This window comes from Jaculus jaculus, chromosome 1 (assembly GCF_020740685.1).
Source record: "Jaculus jaculus isolate mJacJac1 chromosome 1, mJacJac1.mat.Y.cur, whole genome shotgun sequence".
NCBI classification, from domain to species: domain Eukaryota; kingdom Metazoa; phylum Chordata; class Mammalia; order Rodentia; family Dipodidae; genus Jaculus; species Jaculus jaculus.
The window spans coordinates 14,753,613-14,765,916 of record NC_059102.1 but is presented as its reverse complement, the minus strand read 5'-3'; positions in this window follow the sequence as shown (position 1 = coordinate 14,765,916).

Sequence of the window (12,304 nt, the reverse complement as noted above, 5' to 3'; positions counted from 1 at the left end):
GCTCTGGAGGGACTTTGCAAATTCCCTTTCTGCCTCCTGAGTAGAGGAGGCTTGCTTGCCTGTCTTCCTCTTTGTCGTGACCCCAACCTGAAAAGATCCAGTCCAACTGGGAGCTAAATGGCAAGCTTTGTGGGCTTTAAAACCTCTGGGATTGTGCACATAGGCTTCTATTTTAATTCCCCAAATTGGGAGATTTAGGATGAATTTAAAACCTAATGTTAAAAAAAAGCATGGTGTTTGAAAGTTCATCAAACAGATATAAGTTACTTGGGGGCCTCCCAGTAACTGCTACTTCTAAGCTGGTTATTTTCCACACCCCATTCTTTTGCCAACTTAAGGTTCTCAGATCTGATTGTTACCTAAATAGTACTTATTCTATTTTCTTTAAAGTAGCTCACTTTTTAAAAAAACATGCAAATGAAAATGTTAAATGGAAAACCTTAATAACACTATAACTAGAAGGGAATTTAAAATAAATGCATAAAAGTAAAATGCTATCAGGCATAGTGGCTCATGCCTATAATCCCAGCACCCACTGAAGTCGGAGGATCACCTTGACTTTATAGACCAACTTGGGCAACAAAGTGAGTTCCAGGGTCAGCCTGGCCTGGAGAGAGAAACCTTGCCTAAGAGAGAGAAAAAACAAAACAAACACTGCAATGTTCCAGCTAGATCCAGCTGTCTGCTGAAAGTCTGAGCCGTGTTACCAACACATGATGTATCCATACATATCTATACCATCCAGCAGTGTTTGGATTAATAAGAAATGAACACACAACATGGAAAATATGATTTAAAGGAGGGATGGGGGTTCTCTGGAGAAAGAACCCAGTACTGACTATCCTCACAGCTTTAAAAAAAAAATTAAATTTTTTTTGAGAGAGAGAAGCAGATAGACAGACTGGCCACACCAGGGCCTCCAGCCAATGCAAACAAACTCCAGACACATGCACCACATCGTGCATCTGGCTTATCTGGGTCCTGGAGAATTGAACCTGGGTCCTTTGGCTTTGCAGGCAAGTGCTTTAACCACTAAGACATCTCTCCAGTCCAACTTTTTTTTTTTTAACATAGGTGTTTGGGGATTAAAGTCAGGTCTTCATGCTTGCTCAGTAAGTACTCTTGCCCACTGAGCCATCATCTCCCCAGTTCTCACGATTTTCAGGCAAGTGCCTTAACCACTGAGCGATCTCTCCAGCCCTGATGATTTTCTTTTGGAGTCATAAAACTGTTTTGTAATAAGGCAGATAGGTAGGTAGACAAATAAATGCATAACATTGATAATTTGTAAATACTACTGAGTTGTACCCTTTTAAAAATATTTATTTAATGTTTTTATTTATTTGAGAGAGATGCAAATAGAGAATAGGTGTGCCAGGGCCTCTAGCCACTGCAAACAAACTTCAGAAGTAGACGCCACCTTCTGCAGCTGGCTTACGTGAGTCCTGGGGAATTGAACCAGAGTCCTTTGGTTTTGCACGCAAGCACCTTAACCACTAAACCATCTCTCCAGCCCCCTGAATTGTACACTTTAAACTGACTAATTTAGGGTTGGGGAGATGGCTCAGCAATTAAATTAACTTTAGGTTATGTGAATTTTAAACAACTCAATAAAAACCAAAGAAGCAATAGGGACTTATGGCAAAAAAAAAAAAAAAAGTGTCTGCTATAGTCCAGCCTATGATTGAATAGACAAGAAAAGCCTTCCCAAAGTCACACAGATAGGAGCAGAGAGGACTAGAACTCAGAACCCTGTCGTGTCTGAACAGACAGTGTTTGTGGGTGGCTGGAAGCAGCCTTGGTCCCAGTCACTGGCCATTGCGTGTGACGGATGTCTCATCTTTTACATCGCACTATGGGTTTCAAGTACTTCTATGCTGCAGCTCATGAAAAGAGCCTGGTCAGGGAAAAGCCAGGGGGCATCTCCCTCTTTTCCTTTTACCCATAGGCCTTGTTGCTGCTTGCCTCTGGTTTCTCCTAGCGCTTTGGAGTGCCCCTGTCCAGCAGTGTGCACACCTGTGACGGAGTTCTCGCGCACAGTCTGGTTTGCGACTACCTTTGATAGCAGTGTGAGACAAAGCAACAAAGTAGGGTGAGGGGCCTCACATCCTCACCTCCCTCATCCTCCTTCAGCGTATAACGGTACAAGCATCAGTCAGTCCCATCTCCTCATAGGTCTGCTTAGGTTTAGAGGTAGCATCACTTTCACCCGGTATTTAGCTCGACCTCCTGCCTCTGGCTTGTAGTTGAGATCACGTTCCCTGAATCCTCCTAACCTCAGCCCCACTTACCTTCTGGGATAATATACTTCCTTTTGTATGCAGGTCCTAGGTAGAGCCTCAGGCCCTGATCCTGATGAATTCCACATGTGTCCAGGAAATGCTGGCAGAATCCAAGAAAGAACCAAAGCTTGAGATCCATCATTTAAAAAGCTTGAGCTGGGCATGGTGGCGCACACCTTGAATCCCAGTACTTGGGAGGCAGAGGTAGGAGGATCACTGTGAGCTCAAGGCCATCCTGAGACAGTATAGTAAATTTCAGGTCAGGCTGGGCTAGAGCAAGACCCTACTTTGAAGCCTCCCCTCTGAAAAAATTCCAAATAATAAAAATAAAAGCTTGGGCTGGAGAGATGGCATAGCAGTTAAGGTGTTTGCTGCAAAGCCAAAGGACCAGGTTTGATTCCCCAGGACCCATGTAAGCCACATGTATCTGGAGTTGGTTTGCAGTGGCTAGAGACCTTGGAGTGCCCATTCTATTTGTCTCTCTTCTCTCTCTCTCTTTGCAAATAAATCATTTTTTTAAAGTATTTATTTATTTATTTATTTGAGAGTGACAGAGCAAGAGGCAGAGAGAAAGAGAGAGAGAATGGGTGTGCCAGGGCCTCCAGCCACTGCAAACAAACTCCAGATGCATGTGCCCCTTGTGCATCTGGCTAATGTGGGTCCTGGGGAATCGAGCCTCGAACCTGGGTCCTTAGGCTTCACAGGCAAGCATTTAACTGCTAAGCCATCTCTCCAGCCCCACCCTGGGATTTTTTCCCCCTTATTTTTTTCTTTTCACAATTTTTTTTTAACATTTTCCATGATTATAAAAAATATCCCATGGTAATACCCTCCCTGCCCCACCCCCACTTTCCCCTTTGAAATTCCATTCTCCATCATATTACCTCCCCATCTCAATCATTGTACTTACATATATACAATACCAACCTATTAAGTATCCTCCTCCCTTCCTTTCTCTTCCCTTTATATCTCCTTTTTAACTTACTGGCCTCTGCTACTAAGTATTTTCCTTCTCATGCAGAAGACCAATCATCTGTAGCTACTTTTCCTCCTCTTATGATGGTCTTGTGCAGGTAGTGTCAGGTACTGTGAGGTCATGGATATCCAGGCCATTTTGTGTCTGCAGGGAGCACATTGAAAGGAGTCCTACCCTTTGGCTCTTACATTCTTTCCACTACCTCTTCCACAATGGACCCTGAGCCTTGGAAGGTGTGATAGAGATATTGCAGTACTGAGCACTGTGGTCACTTATTTCCAGCACCATGATACCTTCTGAGTCATCCCAAGGTCACTGCCATCTGAAAAGAGAAGATTCTCTACCAAAAGTGAGAGTAACATTAATATAAGGATATGAACATTAACAGAAGTGCTTACTGGGCAGTTTGATAAGCATAGTATGTACATTTTACCAGACATCAGCAGATGTTACACACCTAGGGCTCATGACTACCCCTGTTTTAAGTTTTCAGTATCAGGGATGTATTCCCTCCCGTGGAGTGGGCCTCCAGTCCAATCAGAGGGCATTTGGTTTCCACCATGACAGACGTGCCACTATTGCACCCGTTGGCTCATTTGGCCTGGGTGGCCAAATAAAAGGCTTGCAGTGTCCACTGTTGAGTATCTTCACTGGTGATTTCTCTTTCTCCCATTGAACTGCATGCAATGTGGCTTTTTTCCAGCTTTCTGTCAGCTGGTCTACATGGACGTTTGCTACAGTGCATGAATGGAGGTCAGAAGCCAACCTTATCTTTTCACCTTCTTTTCTCCTCCTCCTTCTTCTTTTTGCCTTTTCCCCCACCCCCAAGGCAAGGTCTCACTCTAGCCCACACTGACCTGGAAGTCTGTAGCACCAGGGTGGCTGGAACTCACAGCGATCCTCTGACCTCAGCCTCTCAAGTGCTGGGATTAAAGGCCTGTGCCACTATATCTGGTCATCTTTTAAAAATATTTATTTATTTGCAGATAGATAGATAAGGAGCAAGCGTGGGCATGCCAGGACCATTTGCTACTGCAAAATGAACTCCAGATGCAAATGCTACTTTGTGCATCTGGTTTTACATGGGTACTAGAAAATTGAACCTAGATCAGCAGGCTTTGAAAGCAAGTGCCTTTAACTACGGAGCCATCTCCTGCTCTTGTCTTCTTTCTTGTTAAACTTTTTTTTTTTTAATTTTTATTTATTTATTTGATAGCCACAAATACAGAGAGAAAGACAGATAGAGGGAGAGAGAGAGAGAACGGGCGCGCCAGGGCTTCCAGCCTCTGCAAACGAACTCCAGACGCGTGCGCCCCCTTATGCATCTGGCTAACGTGGGACCTGGGGAACCGAGCCTCGAACCGGGGTCCTTAGGCTTCACAGGCAAGCGCTTAACCGCTAAGCCATCTCTCCAGCCCTTTCTTGTTAAACTTTTAATTGATAACTTCCATAATTATACACAGTAAACCATGATAATTCCCTCCCAGCATCCCCATTTTCCCCCTCCCAAATCTACCTTCCATTGAATCCCTCTTTAAAAATATTTTTTCTTTATTTTTTATTTTTTTATTGACAGCTTCTATACTTACAGACAATAAACTATGATATGTCCCTCCCCTCCCCCACTTTTCCCTCACAACTCCGCTCTCCATCATATCCCCTCCCTCTCTCCGCTAGTCTCTCTTTTATTTTGATGTCATCGGCTTTTCCACCTATTATGAGGGTCTTGTGAAGGTATTTCTAGGCACTGCAAGGTCATGGATATTGAGGCCAATTTCTTTCTTTCTTTCTTTCTTTCTTTCTTTCTTTTCTTTCTTTCTTTCTTTTTTTTTTTTTTTTGGTTTTCCGAGGTAGGGTCTCACTCTGACCCAGGCTGTCCTGGAATTCATTCTGTAGTGTCAGGATGGCCTCGAACTCACGGTGATCCTCCTACCTCTGCCTCCACGCCTGACTCCAGGCCAATTTCTGTCGGACAGTTGCATTGTAAGGTGTGGTACCCTTCCTTTGGCTCTTATATTCTTTCTTTCTTTTTTGCAGGGATATCAATTTAATCCTAGCTAGATCAATAATTTCTATGTGATTTAGAGTAAATCAGAGAATATATTTGCTTTATCTTTTGCTTCATGTTCCTCAACTCTAGCAAATAGTGAATAGATATTTTTGAAAAATCTACTATAATCAAACCATTATTCCAAGTGCTTTACATAAAGCATATCAATTGACCTCCATAAAATACTCACAAATCCCTGAATCCTGAACTTCCCCATGAGGAAACTGAAGGAAACTGCTCATAGAACCAGTTCAAGATTTCAAAATATAGAAGGATGTAGTTACAGGGTCTTAGTTTCTCCCATTCTGCCAAGCTGGCCTGTGTTATAGCACTAAGCTATTTTTTTCCTCAATTTTTATTAACATTTTCCATGATTATAAAAAATATCCCATGGTAATACCCTCCCTCACCCCACTTTCCCCTTTGAAATTCCATGCTCCATCATATCCCCTCCCCATCTCAATTATTCTACTTACATATATACAATACCAACATATTAAGTACCCTCCTCCCTTCCTTTCTTTTCCCTTTATATCTCCTTTTTAACTTACTAGCCTCTGCTACTGAGTTTTTTCCTTCTCACGCAGAAGCCCAATCATCTGTAGCTAGGATCCACATATGAGGGAGAACATGTGGCGCTTGGCTTTCTGGGCCTGGGTTACCTCACTTAGTATAATCCTTTCCAGATGCATCCATTTTTCTGCAAATTTCATAACTTCATTTTTCCATTGTATAAATGTGCCACATCTTCATTATCCACTCATCTGTTGAGGGACATCTAGGCTGGTTCCACTTCCCAGCTATTATAAATTGAGCAGCAATAAACATGGTTGAGCATGTACTTCTAAGGAAATGAGATGAGTCCTTAGGATATATGCCTAGGAGTGCTATAGCTGGTCATATGGTAGATCAATCTTTAGCTGTTTTAGGAACCTCCACACTGATTTCCACAATGGCTGGACCAGATTGCATTCCCACCAACAGTGTAGAAGGGTTCCTCTTTTTCTACATCCCCACCAACATTTATGATCATTTGTTTTCATGATGGTAGCCAATCTGACAGGAGTGAGATGGACTAGTGACGCAGAACATTTTCTTAGATGTTTATATGCTATTCATATTTCTTCCTTTGAGAATGCTCTATTTAGCTCCAAAGCCCATTTTTTGATTGGCTTGTTTGATTCCTTATTATTTAACTTTTTGAGTTCTTTGTATATCCTAGATATTAATCCTCTATCAGACATATAGCTGGCAAAGATTTTTTTCCCATTCTGTAGGTTGCCTCTTTGCTTTATTCACAGTGTCCTTTGCAGTGCAAAATCTTTGTAATTTCATGAGGTCCCAGTGATTAATCTGTGGTTTTATTGCCTGAGCAATTAGGGTTGTATTCAGAGATTACATAGCGAATTCCTGGTCAGACTGGGCTAGAATGAGACTTTACCTCGAAAAACCAAAATCAATCAATCAATAAATAATAAAAACAAAAAATAAATTATGACATCAAAATAGGAGAGCCAGGCATGTTGGCACATGCCTTTAATCCCAGCACTAGGAAGGCAGAGGTAGGAGGGTTGCCATGAGTTCAAGGCCACCCTGAGAATACAGTGTGAATTCCAGGTCAGCCTGGGCTAGAATGAAACCCTACCTTGAAAAGTCAAAAAAAAAGAGAGAGAGAGAGAGAGAGAGAGAGAGAGAGACACTAATTGGAAAGAAGAAGGAATTCAGTGCTGGAGGGATGGCTCAGCAGTTAAAGCGCTTGCCTGCACAGCCTAACAACCTGTGTTTGACTCCTCAGTACCCATGCAGATGCACAAAGTAGCGTATGTGTCTGGAGTTCATTTGCAGTGGTTGGAGGTCCTGGCACCTCCCCCCCCATCCCTTCACTCTCTCTGTGTGTGTGCTTGCAAAAAATAATTTTTAAAAAATTTTTGTTTGGGGCTGGAGAGATGGCTTAGCGGTTAAGCGCTTGCCTGTGAAGCCTAAGGACCCCGGTTCGAGGCTTGGTTCCCCAGGTCCCACGTTAGCCAGATGCACAAGGGGGCGCACGCATCTGGAGTTCGTTTGCAGTGGCTGGAAGCCCTGGCGCGCCTGTTCTCAATCTCTCTCTCTCTCTCTCTCTCTCTCTCTCTCTGTGTGTGTGGTGGTTTGATTCAGGTGTCCCCCATAAACTTAGGTGTTCTGAATGCTAGGTTCCCAGCTGATGGATATTTGGGAATTAATGCCTCCTGGAGGGAGTGTATTGTTGGGGGCAGGCTTATGGGCTTTATAGCCAGTTTCCCCATGCCAGTGTTTGGCACACCCTACTGTTGCTGTGGTCCATCTTATGTTGGCCAGGGGGTGATGTCCACCTTCTTCTCATGCCATCGTTTTCCCCTGCCATCGTGAATCTTCCCCTCGAGCCTATAAGCCAAAATAAATCTCTTTTTCCCAGAAGCTACTCTTGGTTGGGTGATTTCTACCAGCAATGCGAACCGGACTGCAACACTTTGTCACTCTCAAATAAATAAATAAAAAATGAACAAAAAAAATTTTTTTAAATTTTTGGTTTGCCTTTTTTTGTTTTTCAAGTAGGGTCTCACTCTAGCTCAGACTGACCTGGAATTTACTATGCAGTCTCAGGGTGGCCTCAAACTCACAGTGATACTCTTACCTCTGCCTCCCAAGTGCTGGGATCAAAGGAGTGCACCACCACACCTTACTTATTTTTAAATTTTTATTTTATATATGTTATAACAGGTTATACTCTTTCATAGCCTCACCCCTGCTCCTGTTACCCTGGTGGCCTTCCTCAGTGAGGTTACGGTATTCACTGTGGTGTCATGAAGGCCTCAGTCAGCCCCAGTGGGGGAGCAAAGAAGAGTGGGAACTGTGCCTCAAGGTATTCCTGCATTTGGCTCTTACAATCTTCCCACCCCCTCTTCCTGAATGTTCCCTGAGCCATGACAGGCCTGTTATCAGTCTAATTTAGTGTTGAGTTCTCTGTAACCTCTGGATTTCTGCTTTGATAGGTTTTGATTGATCACTGTGTCTGTCACTATCACCCTGGAGTTGGTTGTCAAGCTAGCAGTAAGAGCAGTACTCACGTCTCTGCTTCCTCTGAAATTTCTCCTGAGATCTGGCAGATGTGGTAGAGGTGGCACATCTTGTGGTGAGCAGTCGGATATCTTTTTGTCATATCGATGGATGGTTCTCTTGTTTTCTGTGCCATCTATAAAGTAAAACACATTCTCCAACCAAGCATGAGAGCAGCTTGGGTTAAAGGGGATATAAAAAGTTATTTGAGAAATTTTTTGGTGTGCAAGCCCACTCTTCTTTTCTAGAGAGCTGTGGAGGCTTCTCTCTGAAGTCTGAGTTTCCTGACCATGGCATTCTGACTTGGTTTCCAGTACCAGAAATTAGTTCTCTCTCACTGAGAGGGCCTTGTGCTCATGCAGAGAACAGTTGGTTAACCACAGAGGCTATGTGATACTATTGCAGAAATGTGTACATCTTGCCCACCTGGTTGATTTCATAGTGTGAAGGGTCCTCTGTGTGGTGCTTTGATTCCGGTGTCCTCCATAAACTTAGGTATTCTGAATGCTAATTTCCCCAGCTGATGGCAATTGTAAATTAAAGCCTCCTGGAAGTGGTCTATTGTTGGGGGCAGGCTTATGGGTGTTATAGCCAGTGTCCCCTTGCCACTGTTTGGCACACTCTCCTGTTCCTGTTGTCCACCTGATGCTGGCCAGGGGTGATGTCCACCTTCTGCTCATGCCATCATGGAGCTTCCCCTTGAGTCTATATAATAAGTCCTTTTTTCCCCCCACAAGCTGCTCTTGGCTGGGTGATTTCTGCCAGCAGTGTGAACCTGACTGCAACACCCTCCATATTCATGCTCCTGATTGATGTCATCATTTCCCCCTCCTGTTGTGCAGGTCTTGTGAAGGTAGCATCTGCCACTGTGAGGTCTTAAACACCAAGGCCAGGGCTGGAGAGGTGGCTTAGCAGTTAAGCACTTGCCTGTGAAGCCTAAGGACCCCGGTTCGAGGCTCAATTCCCCAGGACCCATGTTAGCCAGATGCACGCGTCTGGAGTTCGTTCGCAGTGGCTGGAGGCCCTGGCGCGCCCATTCTCATTTTTCTCTCTCTCTCTCTCTCTGTGCCTCTTACTCTGTTGCTCTCAAATAAATTTAAAAAAAATTAAAAACCCCGAGGCCATTTTGTATCTGGATGACAGTAAGCACTCCTACCCTTCCTTCAGCTCTTACATCCTTTCCACCACCTCTTCCACAGTGGACCCTGAGCCTTGAAGGGTGTGATAGAGAGGTCTCAGTGCTGAACACCGTCAGATCTTCTAAACACTGCGGTGACTTTTGAGTCATCCCAGTGGTCACCACCATCTGAAAAGAGAAGCTTCTCTAACCAGAAGTGAGAGTAGCATTAATATATAGGCACAAACATAAGTGCTTAGAGGGCACTTTGGTGCACATAATATATAGCAGCTCCCTAGGGCTTATAATCTTCCCAGCCATAGGCTTTTGACTAAGTTTCCACTACCAGGCATGCATTCTCCCCTGCAGAGTGGGCCTCCGGGCCAATCAGAGAGCAGTTGGTTTTCCTCATAACAGACAGGCCACTATTGTACCAGTTGGCACATTTGGCCTGGCTAGCCAGCCTTAAGGCTTACAGGGTCCACTGCTGGTTAACTCCACTAATGACTTCTCTCTCCCAGAAGGCTGCAGGTAGCATAGCTCTTTCCAGCATCCTGACAGCGAGGTTTCCAGCTCAGCTCCAGCTTGATTTCTCAGTGATCTTACAGCCCGAGTATGTGGAGTCTTCAGAAATAGGGCCTTACCATCTAGTTCTTGTGGGCAACTAAAAGCTTTGGCAATGGCCTATAATGTTTTGGGGTCACCAAAGACTTTCCTGGCCAACAACTCACTGGGAAGTATATCATCCCAGCACTGAAATTTTTCTAATAATGATCTATGCCTTGAGGCAGGGTCTTTCATTGTTTTGCTGCTGTATTGCACCAATCTAGCTGGCATCCAAGCTTCCAGATTCTCCTGGCTTGGCTTCCCATGGTCATGGGCATGTTGGGATCAGAGACACATGTACCACTTTGCAGCTTTCATTCGGGTGCTGGGGAATCAAACTCAGATTAGCAGGTATCCATTTCAGTCCCAAGTGTTATTTTCATATTAGCATTTTAGGTATGATCAACAAATCATGACGATTTGCCTTACACCCAACTCAGAGGCCCAGGACACAGCCTGCTTGGGGGTTTTGACTATTATGGATGAAGCTTAAGTGCTTATTCCTTCCTGAGCAGACAGGAAACTGAAGCAGCTGCCTATGACTAAAGTGCTTCCCTCAAGTCACCCAGCGACTTACTGGTCCAGAGCATCCTGATCTGCTGCTCTCTGACGTGGTTTCTTCTTCTTCATCGTCCTGGGATGGAACCCAGAGCCCCAACATGCTAGACCTATCCCTGAGCCGCGCCGCCAGCTCTTGCACTATCACGAAAGCAGCGCAATGACCTAGAAGCTCTGGCCAAGGCCTTCAGTGGGAATTTCACCCAAGAGCCTTCTGATGGCTTGTTAAGATTTGCAACGTGGGCTGGAGAGATGGCTTAGCGGTTAAGTGCTTGCCTGTGAAGCCTAAGGACCCCGGTTCGAGGCTTGGTTCCCCAGGTCCCACATTAGCCAGATGCACAAGGGGCGCACGTGTCTGGAGTTCGTTTGCAGAGGCTGGAAGCCCTGGCGCGCCCATTCTCTCTGTCTCCCTCTATCTGTCTTTCTCTCTGTGTCTGTCGCTCTCAAATAAGTAAATAAATAAAAATTTTTTTAAAAAAAGAATCTTTCCTTAAAAAAAAAAAAAAAAAGATTTGCAACGTGTGTGACTTCCAGCTTGTCTTTGTCTGGGCTGAATGTTCTTGACTGGAAGGACTAGCAGTTCCTCTTTTGTTCATTCAAGAAAAGATAAGCATGATTTTTTTCAAAAAAAAGAATTTAAAATATGTGTGCCAGAGTTGTCTTGGCTTTCATTCTTCAGGAACACCATCCTTTTTTTAAAAAAAAAAAAATTATTTATTTATTTGTGCAAGAGATACAGAGAATGGGCATACCAGGGCCTCTAGCCACTGTAAATGAACTCCAGACATATACGTCACCTTGTGCATCTGGCTTACCTGGGTACTGGGGAATCAAACCTGGGTCTTTGGCTTTGCAGGCAAGCACCTTTGCAGCTAAGCCCTCTCTCCAGCCCATCCACCTTTAAATTTATTTATTTATTTATTTATTTATTAGAGAGAGAGAGAGAGAAAGAGAGAAAGACCGAGGGAGAGAAAGAGAATTGACACATCAGGGCTTTAGCTACTGAAATCAAACTCCAGATGCTTGCCCCACCTAGTGAGTATGTGCAACCTTGTGCTTGCTTCACCTTTGTGCATCTGGCTTACCTAGAATCTGGAGAGTTGAACATGAGTCCTCAGGCTTCCCAGGCAAATGCCTTGACCGCTAAGTCATCCCTCCAGCCCCTTTTTTATTTTTTTTTATTTTTTATATGTATATGGAGAGAGACAGAGAGAGAGAAAGAGGATTGCCCATCCACCCTTTTTTTGTTTGTTTGTTTGTCTTTCAAGGTAGGGTCTCAATCTAGCTCAGGCTGACTTGGAATTCACTATGGAGTCTCAGGGTGGCCTCAAACTCACTGTGATCCTCCTACCTCTGCCTCCCCAGTGCTGGGATTAAAGGTGTGGGCCACCACGCCCAGCTCCCATCCACCTTCTTTGAGAAAGTGTTTCTCACTGGCCTGGAGCTTGCCAAGTAGGCTAAACAAGCTCACCAGAAAACTGTACGAATCCTCTCTCTCCACTTTCCCAGTTCTGGAATTGTAAGCACACACTACCATGCCTAGCATATTTTTAATTTATTGACAATTTTATACATGTATACAATATACTTTGATCACAGCCAACTCCCATTACGTTTTATTTTCTCCTCCCACTGAACTTCTT